The sequence below is a fragment of the Bacillus rossius genome, chromosome 2 (genome assembly GCF_032445375.1).
Source record: "Bacillus rossius redtenbacheri isolate Brsri chromosome 2, Brsri_v3, whole genome shotgun sequence".
In the NCBI taxonomy this organism is placed as follows: domain Eukaryota; kingdom Metazoa; phylum Arthropoda; class Insecta; order Phasmatodea; family Bacillidae; genus Bacillus; species Bacillus rossius.
In genome coordinates, this window is record NC_086331.1 from 33836795 (window position 1) to 33852927 (window position 16133).

General features: G+C 34.3%; 1 protein-coding gene across 2 annotated transcripts in view; it reads left to right on the top strand.

Moving 5' to 3' along the window:
• Nucleotides 1-4605: 4605 nt before the first annotated feature.
• Nucleotides 4606-16133, top strand: part of LOC134529231 (uncharacterized) — a 218485-nt gene continuing 206957 nt past the window's right edge. For both annotated transcript variants that reach the window (XM_063363112.1, XM_063363111.1), the window contains exon 1: nt 4606-6733. The gene's annotated coding sequence lies outside the window, so the exon portion shown is untranslated. The remainder of the gene's footprint in view (nt 6734-16133) is intronic.

A 16133-nucleotide genomic window follows, 5' to 3' on the forward strand; every position in this document is an offset into this window, starting at 1 on the left:
TAACACTTCGTTCTCTGAGATGTGTGAGGTAATGAATCATCATGATCAAAACACTATCAAATGGATTACCAGATGATGTTGCCACGAAGCTGATACTTTGAATTACTCGCAGTATTGTGTTCTTTAAGGAGCACTACTCCTGTATAACATACGTACTTTCTTTTAATATTTATAGCACTACGAACTTTGAGATGTTGAGGTTATGAATGGTCAGGTTAGAAATACTTAATAATTTAAACCATATGATGTTGCTAAGAAGCTGCTACTTTGCTTTAATCGACGCATTGTGTTGTTAAAAAAGCACTAGTTTTTGTATTACATACATAGGTCTTAATAAAAAAAATTTTTGCACTTCGAACTTTGGGATAAATTATTTTCACTTAGTCCCTTGTTGGATTTACTTCCTACAGATTATTTTCGCCGTGTACGACAATTACGGTACGATTTCCGATTAGAAGCTGGGCTTCGAAGCTAACTTATCCTCATTACAAGTGGCCCTATAACATGGATTCTTATATATTCACACCAAAATGAGTTATTGGTCATAAAAATAAAAATTTATTCATTCACAGTATACAACTACTGAAGACACGAATATTCATAATATTGTGATTTCCTGGTAACAAAGTGAATGAGTTTATTGGACTGTTTTAAGTCAGGGGATATCTTAGGGAGTATGTGTATATATATATAAATATGATGTAAACAAAATCCTTACCTGGCAATCCCAAAGTTGGTACAGAATTTGCGTTCAACTTTTTTGTGCCGGGACTAAAACAATCTTCAGCAAAATGATTGTTACAAACTTTGTATAACGAATAGATTTTCTCGTTTGTTGTCCCAACGAACTTCGGTGACGCTATCTTACTTTTCCATAATTGAAAACGGGCTGAACTGCAATCAGACGGAAACCTATGCCTAATAGATGTCCGGTCCTCACATCCTGGTACGCAGCAATTTCTACTGTAGTACACCATTTCGCCTAACAGCAAATATGTATATCGCAATAAAAACGCAAACAAACGTGACTTAATCTAACTCACTCCACTGCATGATAAAAAGTCGCCATTTGCAAAAACATATGCCCGCACCACAGAATGGTATATCTTCATTCTTAAAAATAGCTTCATAGTAAATAATTATGGAAAACTGGGGCAAGGATGGCAGAAGTCAACAAGCTCAAATGCTTGTAAAATTGTTGTGTGCAATTACATGTGTCTTATGTTTCTCAAACAACAGCTGGAACAATTCATCAAGTTTAACAATGAAACTAACAAAATCTTCACAAGGCATCATGAAAGCTCCAAAATCTCCACGATTACTTTAATATGCTCTGAAGTAACCTAACAACTGTGAACTGTCAGTGAGAATGGCATTAGCACGTGCATAGTTTTCACATAGGTACTCCACAAAAATGTCGAATGAGAGCTTTAGACATAAGATAGCCACTAATGTAAACTAACGCATTCTGCTCTGGAACATTCAGATGGCGGTAATCTTGAGCATTAACACAACAAACACTTGGTGACACTTCTTTTCTTAGCTTGCCTCCGGTTGTTCGAACAATTAAATGCTTAACAGTACGTTGTCCCGCGAGGCTATTTTCGTTTTTACATTCTTCCAAGAATCAAGTCATTAAAAAAATTTGAATGGAAATTCTTGCAGACATATTTACTTTCCTACGAATCTTAGTAGTAAATCCGATTGCACAAAATCACCACAATATTATTCCAAAACAATCTGTCGCTCTTATACACTAAGCACACGAATACGTTGGAAACGCAGTTAGAACATGGCGGCCGTCCACGCGGTCGAGTTCGTGATTGGCCAGTGGAGTTCGCTTCTGATATCCCTTATTTATTCTGTGCCCGCACAGAGCGGGGCAAAAAAACGACACCAGCGCTCCTGGGTAGTGGGTCACAAACTATTTTGTTGGTCCATCGTGCCCCATAAGAGATATCAGGGCATGGGTTTAACCATAGAGTAAGTAAAGGGAGAGGCGCCACTCCCATAGTAATGATCGTTTGCTTAAATTTGTAAACAAAACCCTTGCGATCATACCATTTCTTTGCAACTTGACAACGAAAAAATTACAGCCAGATACAACCTGAGAAAAGTTTAGCGTGTGATAGTTGGCACAGTTGGCACCTTTGTTGTCGTTATATTTTATATTTTTTCGATAAAAGCTACTGATATTGTAAAATTGCTTTATGTTAGTCCTTATAATGGGACGTTAAACTATTTCCGCAATAGAAAAAAAAAGTTTTGAACTATGGTAGATTCGAACTCTCAATCGTCAGTTTCGAGCTATGACGCCATTACCCACAAGACCACCAATCTATCTTGAAATAGGTTCAACAAGTGTATGTACTTATGGCACTAGTAAAGTCCAAATTAATTATACAGCCAGATTGAAACTGATGATCGTTTAGTAATTAATTTTATTTCTGCTTATTATATTTATTTTCCATTCCATTTTTAATTTTTTTTTTTTTTTTAATTTTCAACCTCAAAAACTACAGTAGCAGCCCTAGCAGGTAATATGGAGAACGACAGGCCAACGTGCTCTAATTTTCATTTTCGGCAATATGTCACGCATCATCTATTTTTCAGTTACATTTAAAAAATATATACTTTTACTTTCCAATTTCATTATTACCACGAGACAATACAAAGATGGCCGTATGTAATTATAATAACTGGATATGTAATAAACTAAAGAGATCAAAACTTGTAATTTTTTTTTTCGATGTTGGTGAAACATGGTATGATCTCATTTTTAAGGATTCAGTTTGTCCCATGGAGTTAAGAAGTTAGGGAGTAGGTGTGTGTAATCTCTGCTGTGTTAACAGTTGAAGTCAAAACAAAAAGCGACCACGCCCCCTTGTGAGAGCAAAACATCACTGGTTGCAATGCATTTAAATGCAGAATACTGTATTTTGTTAATCCGATATTAGCTACCAACGGCGTATATGTCCAAGTTTATCTTGTTAAGATTATGAAATGAAATATAATGTTGTGTTGCAAGACTGTAACGTGTGATTTTTTAGTAGAAATAAGGCAATAAATCCCGATATATGTAATGACGAAATGGGTTATAAAATTAATTTATTGCTTACTTAACAGCATTCAGGTAGGGTGCATTGATGTTATTTAGGCAGTATGTTGTGTCAATAACATTATAGTACCCTTGTTTACATTATTTGTGCTTAAAGGAGGTTTTTTTTCGTCATTTCATTTATCGGACTATTACAATGTTAAAGATATTAGCTTATTACCTACATGTTACTGTAAACGAAATGAACAAATTAACTGATATTTAAATTCTCGTCATAATTATTAGGCCTATGTGTATGGATGGATTAGCTGTCACGAGCCCACTCGCCTATATTAACTTGTACATGCTACAACTTTTGCATTTTATTTATATATTTATTTATTTATTGCAGTGGCCACGCAATAGTAAACATACCAGTAGTTTCTTCAGAGCTAAATTAGTCCTTTGCACGAATATTTCACTTTAGGAGCCAGTACTGTAAAGTAACAGTTATAACAGAGGGCACACATGCCTACCTGCAGCAATGTTGCAGTGATTACATTCGCAACTTTTTTTTTTACTATAGCGATTCCAAGTGTTATATATTTATACTGTCTACGTTTTAATTATTTTTCATCCCACAATTTTAGCCTTGAATGTGTGCCTTAAGCTTCTTTGAGATCAGTGAGGATTATAAATTGCTAGTGAAGATATATTTAAATCAAAAATTATATTTTTGTATTTTTTGTTCTCATAGGGGGCAATATTTACCCACAATTTCCCTAATATTCATATCCATTCAACTATAGATTTGCAAAAATTAGTTCATAGAAATTTTTTCTAGGAAACCTAATTATTTTTGTCAAGATTTTTTCTTGGTTTCCCTTACTTGATGACACACATAAATACTATGTAGCAATAACCAATCAATACTTACTAAGACTGCATATAAATACAAAAAATACTTATGTTTCTGAGTTGTAATAGGTAAAACAGTTATTCTTGAATGGAATAACAAGATCACTTGAAGCTCAAAAGGAAGAATGCATACATAGCTACTAGAAGTTTGACTGCAAAAATTCTCATTGACCCTTAAACAAAATTGTCTTTGTAAACATCTTTTGAACAGAATCACTAGTTTAAATTATATTCTTAGCAAAATAATTGAACCTTATACAAACATACTTATCAGAAACTGCTTTTGTCAAATAAACAATATGATTATTCAATGGGGACATGTCATGCATATGCTGATTCAAAGAGGAAAAAAATGTCTTTTCATCTTACAAATACTTTGCACATCCTTAGACGGGTATGTTATTCCACCTCTATCTTTCTGTGCAATTAATGAATTTTCAGCATTTCCCTCTGGCAACTGGTACATCTTAAATTGGTAATTCCTGAAAAACACTAAAAATATTTTACAGCATTTTTAATGTAGCTATACTAACCTAACCTACAATCTAGTGTTGTTACTAACCTAGCCTAATCAAACACTATCCACATTTGACTACTTCGAAAGAAATATTTTCGAAATTGATTTTTATTACTTTAATCACAGAAAAGTTACGCCGAGGGAATTTTAGAACAAAATGATACTAAACCACACTGCATAAAACTAAAAGTGAAATGTTTTACAGATTAAATCACTTCTCCTCATCCATTTCCTCACCATATTTTTTAAGTTAAGTCTTATAATCGTCGACGATTAAATTGGTACATTATTGGGCTTTGGTAAAAGCAAGCTGGTAGCACAGTGTTGCAAATTTAAAATAGGGTGAAATTATGCAAAATCAACTACAAATCAAGACGTACTGAAGTAAAAACTATAATTTATTAACAAATAACAAGACATTACATAAATGTATATAATTTGGACAACAAAAATCAATGGAAAATATATTATGGTTTCATGCAGATAACACAATCTATTTTATTTCATTTTTTTAATTTTTTTCAATCCACCTGCAGATCCCTACATGAGCCAACAGCTCAAGGGATATTGACCTTGTCACATTATAAACAAAAATTAAACATAGTTAAAATTGCAATAAAATAATCAAGTTTACAATTATAATGAATTTTGATAATCTACACTTTCAACAAATAATCACAAATTTTATAATTTTCACAATTTACACAACACAACAAACAGTACATATTTTTCATTTAATATACTCTGAATCATTTGTAGGGTGTCCTATTAATTATACAGCAAATTACATATTATTTATATTGTCATTACAAGGTGTTATTTCACCAGCTAAATAAATATTTTTATCCTTTGATGTATTCTCTAACAACTTTTTTGAATTCATTAAAATTTTGTAGTAATATAATTTCTTTAGGTAGTTTATTAAATAGTGTTATACATCTTAAGTGTGGAATTTTGGTTTCAGTTTATAGTTATATCTTGTGATATATGGTCCAGTATGTTCAGATTCTACAAAATTATTTACAATTTTACAAATAAGAGCAACCTATAAATATATTACGAAACAAAAGGGAATATATTCCACTCAGTAAATAAAGGTTTACATGAGGCTCTTGTATCAGCTAAACATATAATACATATGGTTTTTTTTTTGCAATCTAAAAATTTTAATACTATTACTACACTTACCCCATATTTCAATTACATATAGGCCTACCATGTGTGTGTGAAAAAGTGCAATGTATGCAGTTCGTAGAGAATTTCTGTCTATAATTTGGCTAAGAATTCTGAGGGCGTAGCAAGCTTTACTTAATTTATGAATAGTTTGATTGATATGTACATTCCATTTTAGTTTATCATCAATATGTAAGCCCAAGAATTTAGTTGATTCAGTTTGACTTATCGCTTGATTCTGAAATTCAGATAATACTTGATCGAGCAGTCTTTTATTACCAAATTTAATAAATTTTGTTTTATTTATATTAAGTTTTAAATTATTTGCATCAAACCACTTATTCAAGTTAATTATTTCAAATTCAGTTTTATTTTTTAATTCCAATATTTTTCTGGAGTTATAAGAAGATTTGTGTCATCAGCAAAATATACCTACTCGTACAAAATTGTACTTACTACAGAGTCAGAATTTTTTCATTAGTTTTCCTTATCCCTATATTTACACATGAGTTATCCATCAAGTCAAATCTGTGTGGGATTGTACATACCGCCACTTTTGTGTTACATAATGAAGGTAATACATATTTCAAACTGAGATACACAGTTTTTGATTGTTTCTTTAACACGTAATTTCCACCTGCTACTATAACTATTTCATCTTTCTTGAGACATGTCTTGTCTTCTCTTATTCATCTCACCACTTCAATAATAGAAGCTCCTGGTTTGATATAAACTTACTTGTGAAATGTAATTCCCGTCTGCTTTTTCGCTAGCCTATTCGTACAACCATAAGCACAACACGACATTATTTATTTCATTAAAAACACCATTTCAAACTTGTATTCGCCGTTTGTTTTGGTCGCATTAGTGGGCGTGTCCCAAAAAGCAAAATGACTTCAGCATCCACGCCAAACAACCACTCCCTAACTTCTTACCTCCATGGTTTGTCCTATCTACTGTCACCCCCCTGGGTTTAACCATGTGCTACTGTAAACAACGAATTAACAATCAAGGCCGTAATGTGGCAGACGTAAATCAGTAATGCATCATTGTTATTGTACTAGCGGAGGAAAATTTTGCTAGCCTAGGTTAGACTTAATGATTTATGCTCTAAGTATATTTCACTACCTTTTCGCTATTTTTCCGTCAGTTGTTCGTTCAAGCTTACACCGGCATTCTGTTTATACCAAACCATTGTGAAAATAATTTTATTCTTTACCTACTTATTATCATAAAACTACGGGAGATGTTGTTTACCTTTTCGTATTGTTTACATTAACACAGTGCTAACGACATTCACTTAATTTGTATTGTAGGTTATGCATTGTTATGGTTATGTTGATAATGTCTTAACGTAGTAAATAATGCTTTCTAGTGTAAACATCGCTTTAAAATTGACTAAGTATTCAATAAAGAACCTACATTAAGAGAATACATAAATTTTGAAATTTAGAATTAGTGAAGAACTGAAGCGGAGGTAAGTTGTGTCTAAATCGTTTGCAAGTTGAGTATTTTAATATAATAAGTCTGTTGAATACTATTTGAGACTTTGGGACAGACTTTCAATGAGCGAATTACAGGTTAGGTAAAATGTGAGGGTAGTGCTATTCTAGAAGACAAATATGCTACTCTTATTGTGGTGTAACAAAAAAAAAGGGGGGAGGGCTGAGGATCTCAGACGTATCTAAAGTCTAATCCCATTAAAAAATTTAATATAAAATAATGCCTGCAATAACTGAATGAATGTTGAATAGCCTTACTACAACAATAAAAAAAAGAGGTTTCTTAAATTTTCAGTCATTGTGTTATGAGCACTTATGTTACTTCAGAGAAGTAGCTTCTGGAAAATGCTATTACCACATTTTTTGAGTGTTTGTTTCTTTTTATCTTGATAATTTTCTAGAATTGTTGCTCTTTTGAAAAAAAAAATTGAAATAAAATTATCAAACAATAGTTTTGTTTTTACTTTTGAACAGTTATAGCTTAGGTTAAGGGATGTTCAAAATACTGTAAAATCATGTGAATGTTTGGTTAGGTTATGTATTTAAAATATTGTAAATTGGGTTAAAAGGTTGGCTAGATTAAGTTTGCAACATTTAAAATATTTAGTGAGATTTTTGACATGTTTACAAATCATTCATTAAGAGGACGTTCTGATAATTTTAGTTGGTTACTAGTAGCTCACTGTTTTAACGAGTAATAAGCTTAGGTTAAGTAAATTAAAAATAGCGTAAACTTGTGAGAACGGTTGATTAGGTTATGGTAGCTATACTTTTAAAATGTGTGAATGCATGGTTAGGTAAGGTTAGTTATATTAAAAATCATGTGAAATCATGTGAATGGTTCGTTAGCTTAATTTAGCTTCTTAAATACTATAAAATAGTATTTTTTTTGTTAGGTTAAGTTAGCTATGTTTTAAATTAGTTATTCCTAACTAATGACTTTACAGTATGTATTTTTAATGTAGCTTACCTAACCTATCCAACCATTCATACTATTTTAAAGTATTTTTTTGTAGCTAACATAACCAACCATCACAGTTGCCCAAAAATTTATCTTGTCTTTAATCACCTTATCGTGATCACTGCATCTCCACAAATTATGTAGTCCACAATATGCTAGACAAATATAGTAGAGAATTTTCTTCTGTATTTTCACCCACTGTGCCAAGAACTGTCTACTTATAATTAATATATGACTTTCAATATTCCTACTTTGCCTTGTACCAATCTGATAAACTCAGCTTTCTTCAAAATTTATTTACTTTTCATTGCCGGCTTTCATGACATGTTACTCTACTCTTGTTTATGTTATACTTCATAAAAAATTAAACATATGACCAGCATTGAAAGATACACATTAGGAATACATGTTTAGTTATATTTTTTTTGAGTGAACAAATTGTACAAAGATGGTGGATAAAATCATGCTATACAAAAAATACAATGTTACAATGACAACAAATTAAATAAACAAGTGGTTTTTCTTATCTTCTGTTTCCTGTACATACTACTGTTTTGTATTGAGTAGCTATTAAGCAAAAATTATATATAAAAATGTGAAAAAGGAAAGTTGAGAAAGATGTGCAGAACACTAACTTTACTACTGCATGTTTAATATTCATTGATTATAAAAAAATTATATACATTGGCAGAAGAGCTGTATGTTTGAAAAGCAGTTTTCTTGTAAATGTTGAGACAGTTGTATACCGTGCTTTATGAGTAAGAATGCACTTTTTGTTGCTTATTAAATGTTTATTAATTCTTGTATTTTATGAATAGATTCATTTTCTAAAATAATTTAAAGTTTTAAAATAAAAATTTCAGTAATAGGTACCGTCAGTTGGGGTAACACATATGTATCATCACATCTAATAAATAAATATTTTGAAGAGTTGTAACTGTTAAAAAAGAAAAAGAAAATTTTGATCTTGGTTGAATATCCACGTTGTCGTTGCCCATTGTGTTACATATTTTTTGTATAGATGTCTATGACTGTTGTGTATTCTTGCTGTGCAATCGTTTGTTACTTTAATATAAAACATATTAAAGTATATTTTCTCAGTTTTATTCACTAAGAAACCCTAACTTTAATAGGTTATGGGCCCAGGAAATTCTGAAAACTGAAGAATTAAGAAAACAGCAAAGAAGAAGTCATAATTTGCATTTTCGAATAAATCACACCATATAACCTCCAAATGGAACGAACTTTGAGTGTGGATAAATTTGACGGAAGAAACTTCAGGCAATGGAAATTCCAGATAAAATGTGCCCTGAAAGCAAAAGGAATCGATATTTCGATACAAAGAACAGAAGCAAATGTGGATGCATGGCTAAAAAAGGATGGCATGGCTATGTACATTATCACGTCGTCGATGGATTTAAATCAAATAACCCTAATAGAAAACTGTGAAACCCCCTTGGAAATTATGTCGAAATTAGAATCCATATATGAACAAAAAAGTGAATTGAACAAAATGTTAATTCATGAACGGTTTTACCAGTATAAAATGTCACCAAGTGACAGTGTTGCACAACATATTGCAAAGGTTGAAAATCTCGCAAAGCAGCTCAAGGAAAGTGGTGAAAGCATCAGCGACAATGCTATAATCACGAAAATATTGGGAACTCTGCCTCCTAAATATAGATCACTTAGGCAAGCATGGATGTCGCTGGATTCTAAAAAACAAAACTTGAATAACTTAACGGCAAGACTACTTGATGAGGAAGCTAATATTACTTGTGAAGAAGAACAAGAAATGGCTTTTTTGGTTGCTAATACTAAACCGAAGAAAGAATCAACCAAAAATGAACCTAGTACAAGTGGAATTAGCAAAGAGAAACCTGCGAAGCATCGTTTTGAATGTTACAACTGCGGAAGAAGGGGGCACTTTGCCAGAGAATGTCGTGCACCAAAGAAAATACATAAGAAACCAGCTGAAGGTAAGAATACCATGCTAGCTTTTAATGTAGTTGATGAGTCAAATATAGGCAGTGGTTCAGAAGAAGACACCTGGATCTTGGATAGTGGTGCTTCGGCCCATATGACATATAGAAAAGAATTTTTTGAAGAATATACAGCTTGTACTCAGAAATCATTGACATTGGGGAACAAAGAGTCCATAGAAGTATGTGGAATTGGAAAAATTTTAATAAAAAGATGTGTCAATGGACAGTGGGAGCTAAGCATGTTACATGAAGTACTACATGTGCCTAACTTAAGAAGAAATTTAGTTTCTGAAGGCATGGTAACAAGAAAAGGTTATGCCATTGTAAAGAAGGACAGTAATGCTCTAATTTACAATGGTGATGAAGTTGTGATGTGTGCAAAAATGAAGTTGAACAATTTATATGAACTGGACATTGAAACAGTTGTTCCTGACACATGCAACTTAGTGCAGAAAAATAAAAGTGATATTAAAAAATGGCACGAAAGATTAGGACATTTAAACTTTAAAGAAATAAAACAAATGAGCGTGAACAATATAGTTGAAGGTTTAAATATTGAAAAAAGTAATGAAACTGACTTAGTGTGTGAAGCATGTGCTTATGGGAAACAATCTCGGTTTCCATTCCAGAAATCAAGTCGGGCAGAACTACAACCTGGTGACCTAGTATATAGTGACGTATGTGGTCCAATGAGTCATACATCGGTTCAAGGTATGAGGTATTTTTTATTATTCAAGGATGCGGCAACCAGCTACAGACATGTGTACTTCATGAGAAATAAGAGTGATACTCTTGAATATTTCAAGAAATATAATGCAATTGTGAAAAACAAATACCTGCACAGTGTAAAAGCCTTGCATACAGATAATGGAAGTGAATATATTAATACTGCATTTAAAGACTACTTAGATAAAGAAGGAATTGTTCATGAATGTACTGCTCCATATACCCCAGAACAAAATGGGCGTGCAGAAAGAGATATCAGAACAATAGTAGAAAGCGCTCGATCCATGCTGTATGCATGTGATGTATCTTTGGATTTATGGGCAGAAGCCATAAATTGTGCAGTTTATTTGCTTAATAGAACCTCATCTAGCCAAACATCAGACAAAACGCCATCAGAGTTGTGGAATGGAGTCAAACCAGTTTTGGGGCATGTAAGAGTATTTGGTAGTGAAGGATATGTACATATTCCTGATCAGTTGCGGACCAAATTAGAAAAAAAAAGTGAAAAGATGATATTGGTTGGATATGATAATACCAATTACAGAATGTTCAACATGAAAACAAAACGAATTAAAGTATCAAGAAATGTTGTTTTTGATGAGAATAAATGTCCTGAACAAAGACAGAATATAGCAAAAATATTCATAGAAGAAAGTGATGAAAATGTCAAACAGGATAACTCTGAAGTCATACTCAAAAACGACCCTGCTTTGAGTGATAATTCTTTAAATGAAAACTCACTGAATGAGAATGAGGAAAGTATGCTCAGTTGTAAGAATGATGATCCTAATTATGAACCATCACATACCCTCAATGATTCTCCATGTGAACCAATGAATCTGAGACCCAGGAGAAATTTGAATTTAGAAGCCAATTTAATGGAATTTGTATTACCATCATCATTTGATGAGGCAATGAAGAGTTCGCAGAAGAATGAATGGTTGCAAGCCGTTAAAGAAGAACTAAGTGCTCATGATGAAAATCAGACTTGGACCCCAGTGAAGCGAGCTGGACAGAGAACACTCACAGCCAAGTGGGTATTTTCCATTAAGAGGGGTGACGATGGAAAAGTAAACCGTTACAAAGCTCGATTATGTGCACGAGGGTTCAATCAAATCCCTGGTATTGATTACCAGCAAATATTTTCCCCTACCACAAGGTATGATTCAATTAGAATTATTTTAAGTATTGCAGCTAAGTATAACTTAGAAATCCAACAATTTGATGTCAAAACTGCTTTTTTGAACGGGGATCTTGAAGAAGAAATTTATTTAGAAATTCCTGATGGTGTGCTTGTTGACAAAAGTAATGTATTAAAATTGAATAGGTCACTCTATGGGTTAAAACAGGCAGCAAGGTGTTGGAACAAGAAGTTTACTGAATTCTTAAAATCATATGGTTTTGTTCAGTCACAAGCTGATTACTGTGTATATGTTAGAAATGTTGAAAGTATCAAGGTTATAATGATAATATATGTTGACGATGCTCTCATAATATCATCAAGTAAAAAGGTAATTAAAGATATAATTAGTTTCTTGAAACAGGCATTTAAAATTAAGGAATTGAATTTGTCACATTTTGTAGGCATAGAAGTGTTAAAGTCTGATAACTGTATTTGTTTACATCAGCGAGAGTACATCGATCAAATTGTTAAAACTTTTGATATGAGTGAATGCAATCATGCATCAACTCCTGCTGATCCGAATGTTGTTATATGTAAAAATCTTGAGGAAACTGCTGTGAAATTCCCTTATAGGGAAGCTATTGGTTCACTGTTGTTTCTATGCTCAGTGTCCAGACCTGATATTTCATATGCGGTTAACATGTTGAGTCGGTATATTAATAATCCTAGTCTACAACATATTAATGCAGTGAAGCGTGTGATTAGATATTTGGTTAATACAAAAAATGTTTGTATTAGATATGTAGAAAGCAATGATCTTATCGGGTACTCCGATGCTGATTTTGCAGGCGATGTTGATACTAGAAAGTCTACTACTGGATATATATTCTTAATTAATGGCGGGCCAGTAACATGGTTAAGCCAAAAGCAAAAGACCATTGCTCTCTCTACCACCGAAGCAGAATTTGTTGCAGCCTGTGAGTCTGCAAAGGAAATACTATGGTTAAAGCAATTGTTGTTGGACTTGGATGAAAAATATGATTGTATTAAGCTATATGTTGACAATCAGAGTGCCATTAAGTTAATTAATAACCCAGTTTTTCACAAACGAACCAAACATATAGATGTCAAATACAACTTTATCCGAGAGAAAGTGGAGAATGGTGTAATAAATATATCCTATGTCCCAAGTAAGAATCAGCTTGCTGATATATTAACAAAGCCATTGCCCACTCAACCTTTTGTCTTTCTAAGAGAACAAATAATGGATAAGCTGTAATAGTGTAATGTTTGAATGTAAAATATTTTTTTTGCTCTCATGATGTAAAATTTTAGTGGGAGTGTTAAAAAAGAAAAAGAAAATTTTGATCTTGGTTGAATATCCACGTTGTCGTTGCCCATTGTGTTACATATTTTTTGTATAGATGTCTATGACTGTTGTGTATTCTTGCTGTGCAATCGTTTGTTACTTTAATATAAAACATATTAAAGTATATTTTCTCAGTTTTATTCACTAAGAAACCCTAACTTTAATAGTAACATGGTTTAACATGTTTTTTGTCTTGGGCCAAAGTTACCCTCAAAGGGCCAATGTTACCCCAACTGACGGTACCTAGATGTATCCGTATGCTAGAGGTAATATTTTAGGTATTTTAAAAAATAGATTCCACAAGATTCAGAAGGTTTCTTGCCAAATGTTCTAACAGGTCATTTTTGGATAGGTACCTACTAAGCAGTTTTGATTTCCTATAAAATTCCCCAAAACATTATGCCGTAGGACATGTTGGAGTGAAAATATGTAAAATAAACCATTATGTTATCGCTTTATTTTTTTGACAAACTTAAATGCCCCTTGCTTCTGTTTGATATAATTATAACTTAAGGGGTGCGGAGGTGAGCATGAATTCAGGAACACATCCCATGCAAGAAACTGCGAGTGGCATGTGTGACTATGCATGTGTTTAAGACTGCCTTTGCACTCTTCGGCTCAGAGTCCCTGGTACTAGTCATACACCACACACCCCGAATTCTCAGCTTAGTTGATGTTTGAAATTGCCAGACAGAGTGTATAACTTCTGCTCTAAAGACAGACCATCTGGAAGTCCTCTGTTGGGCCCTGTCTCTTGCCACTTCCTGATTCTTCTAATGCCACGTGGTGATGCCACACCCTCATCTCCTTCATTCTCTACTATGAGTCAACACACTGTCATTTGTTACGGTGCCACTCGTGGCGGCACCTCTTAATACGGGGGCCGTAGTCTCTGATAGTTACTGATTGAATTGTAATGCGTGCTCGGGTTTTATGGGCGCCACCGTGCCACGTGCACGGACCGATGTGAGACTTTTTCTCAGGGTCATGACGTCGCCCATGTGAGGCGTGATTTTAATTTCCCCCTGAATACACCTAGCATGAATCCCTGCCCGCTCTCAGCGTCGGGCACGCTATTATTTACGCAGTGGGCTCTCAGGCGTCCCACACGCCGTCACACTCCACGTGGTCGAACAGATATAAATAAGAAAATAATACATTATATTTACACACCTGATTTATTCTGCGAATGCAACTTACACGATTGAAACTGTTTAAAACGCCCGTGGCACGAATCGGTTTAGGTGCGAAGACCCCCACGTGGTCACATCTTACATTACGTATTACAAAAGAGAAAAGACAGTTGCTGGTCGTAAGACAATTAGTTATACAGTCCCCCGACCCAGAGGAGCTCCGAGGACAAAAAGAAAACAATTTATACGAAATTAAATTGAAACAGAATTACTTGGCGGTGAAACAAGCGGTGAGGTCCCCGGAGTGCTGGCGCGTCTACTCTCGGTCGTTGATGGCGGCGGACTGGGCTGAGATCATGGCTCGCTCGACTAACATGGCGTCCTCCCGCCGAAACAATTGCCGTTAAAAGATATTTGCGAATTCGTGCCACGGGAAACTAAATTAACATGACAAGAATGCATTAAAAATTATGTGACCATTTATGAATAAAGAGAAAAGATTGTACAAATTATAATTATTAAGATTTAAATTTAATTATTGTCTGGCTTCGGGTTTCCTCGGGAATGTCCGGAAACGCTATGATATTTTAATACATTATTTTTAATTAAAAGTACAGAAAACCCTCCCGGCCGATCTGCCATCACGTTGCATTTAGGGAATATAAAAACAAATAACACAATTATATTTACTTATGTTTTTAGGGGTGCGGCGCACTGGCTCGACAGCGCCCTCTTGCCGGGCGAGCACACACGCACGCACACGTACGCACGGGTAGGCGGGAGGTTTGAATGGAGGGTGGGTGGTGTTTGGGCGGTGGCATATCGGACTTAAAAGGGGCCGCAGGCCCGGACGATGTCACATTATATTTTCTTTCATTGACTGGCATCTACTCCTTCGCTGCTCCATCTCCATCTTATTCACACCATCCTCATTCTGCCCGCCCTATCATTCCTGTCACAAAAGCAGCAGGGTAACAAATGGCTTCAACTAGTGTGACTAACATCATATCATCATCTCATCACTTTATAAACAAAAAACTGGTGCGTCATAAGGGCCAGGACGTTCAAGAGCATCAAGAAGCTAGTTTGCCTCACGTCAAAGGAACACAACTGCATCTCCTTTGGCATCCAATTATAATATGCTAGCCCGGTACCGCTCATCACAAGATACATTGTTATCAGCCATTTCTTCCCCTTGTCCTTCTTTTTCCCTTTCATATCAAATTATGTAATGCAAGGTCATGAGCATCACAAGTGTATGACAAAAACAGTTCTCCCGCTTTTCTCGCATGAGCCTTTCTTAGAGACCTCTTGTTATGATGCTAGGCACAATTATGAAAACTTCAGTTTGCAATGCATGTAGCAGCTACCTCAGCCTGGTTGCTAACATTGAAAACTTCATGTAGTACCTGCCAAAATGCCAAAAGTGTTTACAATTTGATTACATGCTTTCTATATCCTCGTGAAAATAACATTGTGAATGAATGAATGATGAAATAGGTTCAGCTTCACGTCAACTTCGATGTAATTAGAGACTATGAGTGGTGGTGAGATAAGAATGGAGCCTTGATGGAATTAATTGGTTCTCGGGAGGAAGGGGGGAGTACCAGAGTAAACACACTAGCTCACTGCAACGTCTGTCATGTTTCCCACTTTGAGAAAAATTCAGGTTCGACCCTGCTGAGTATT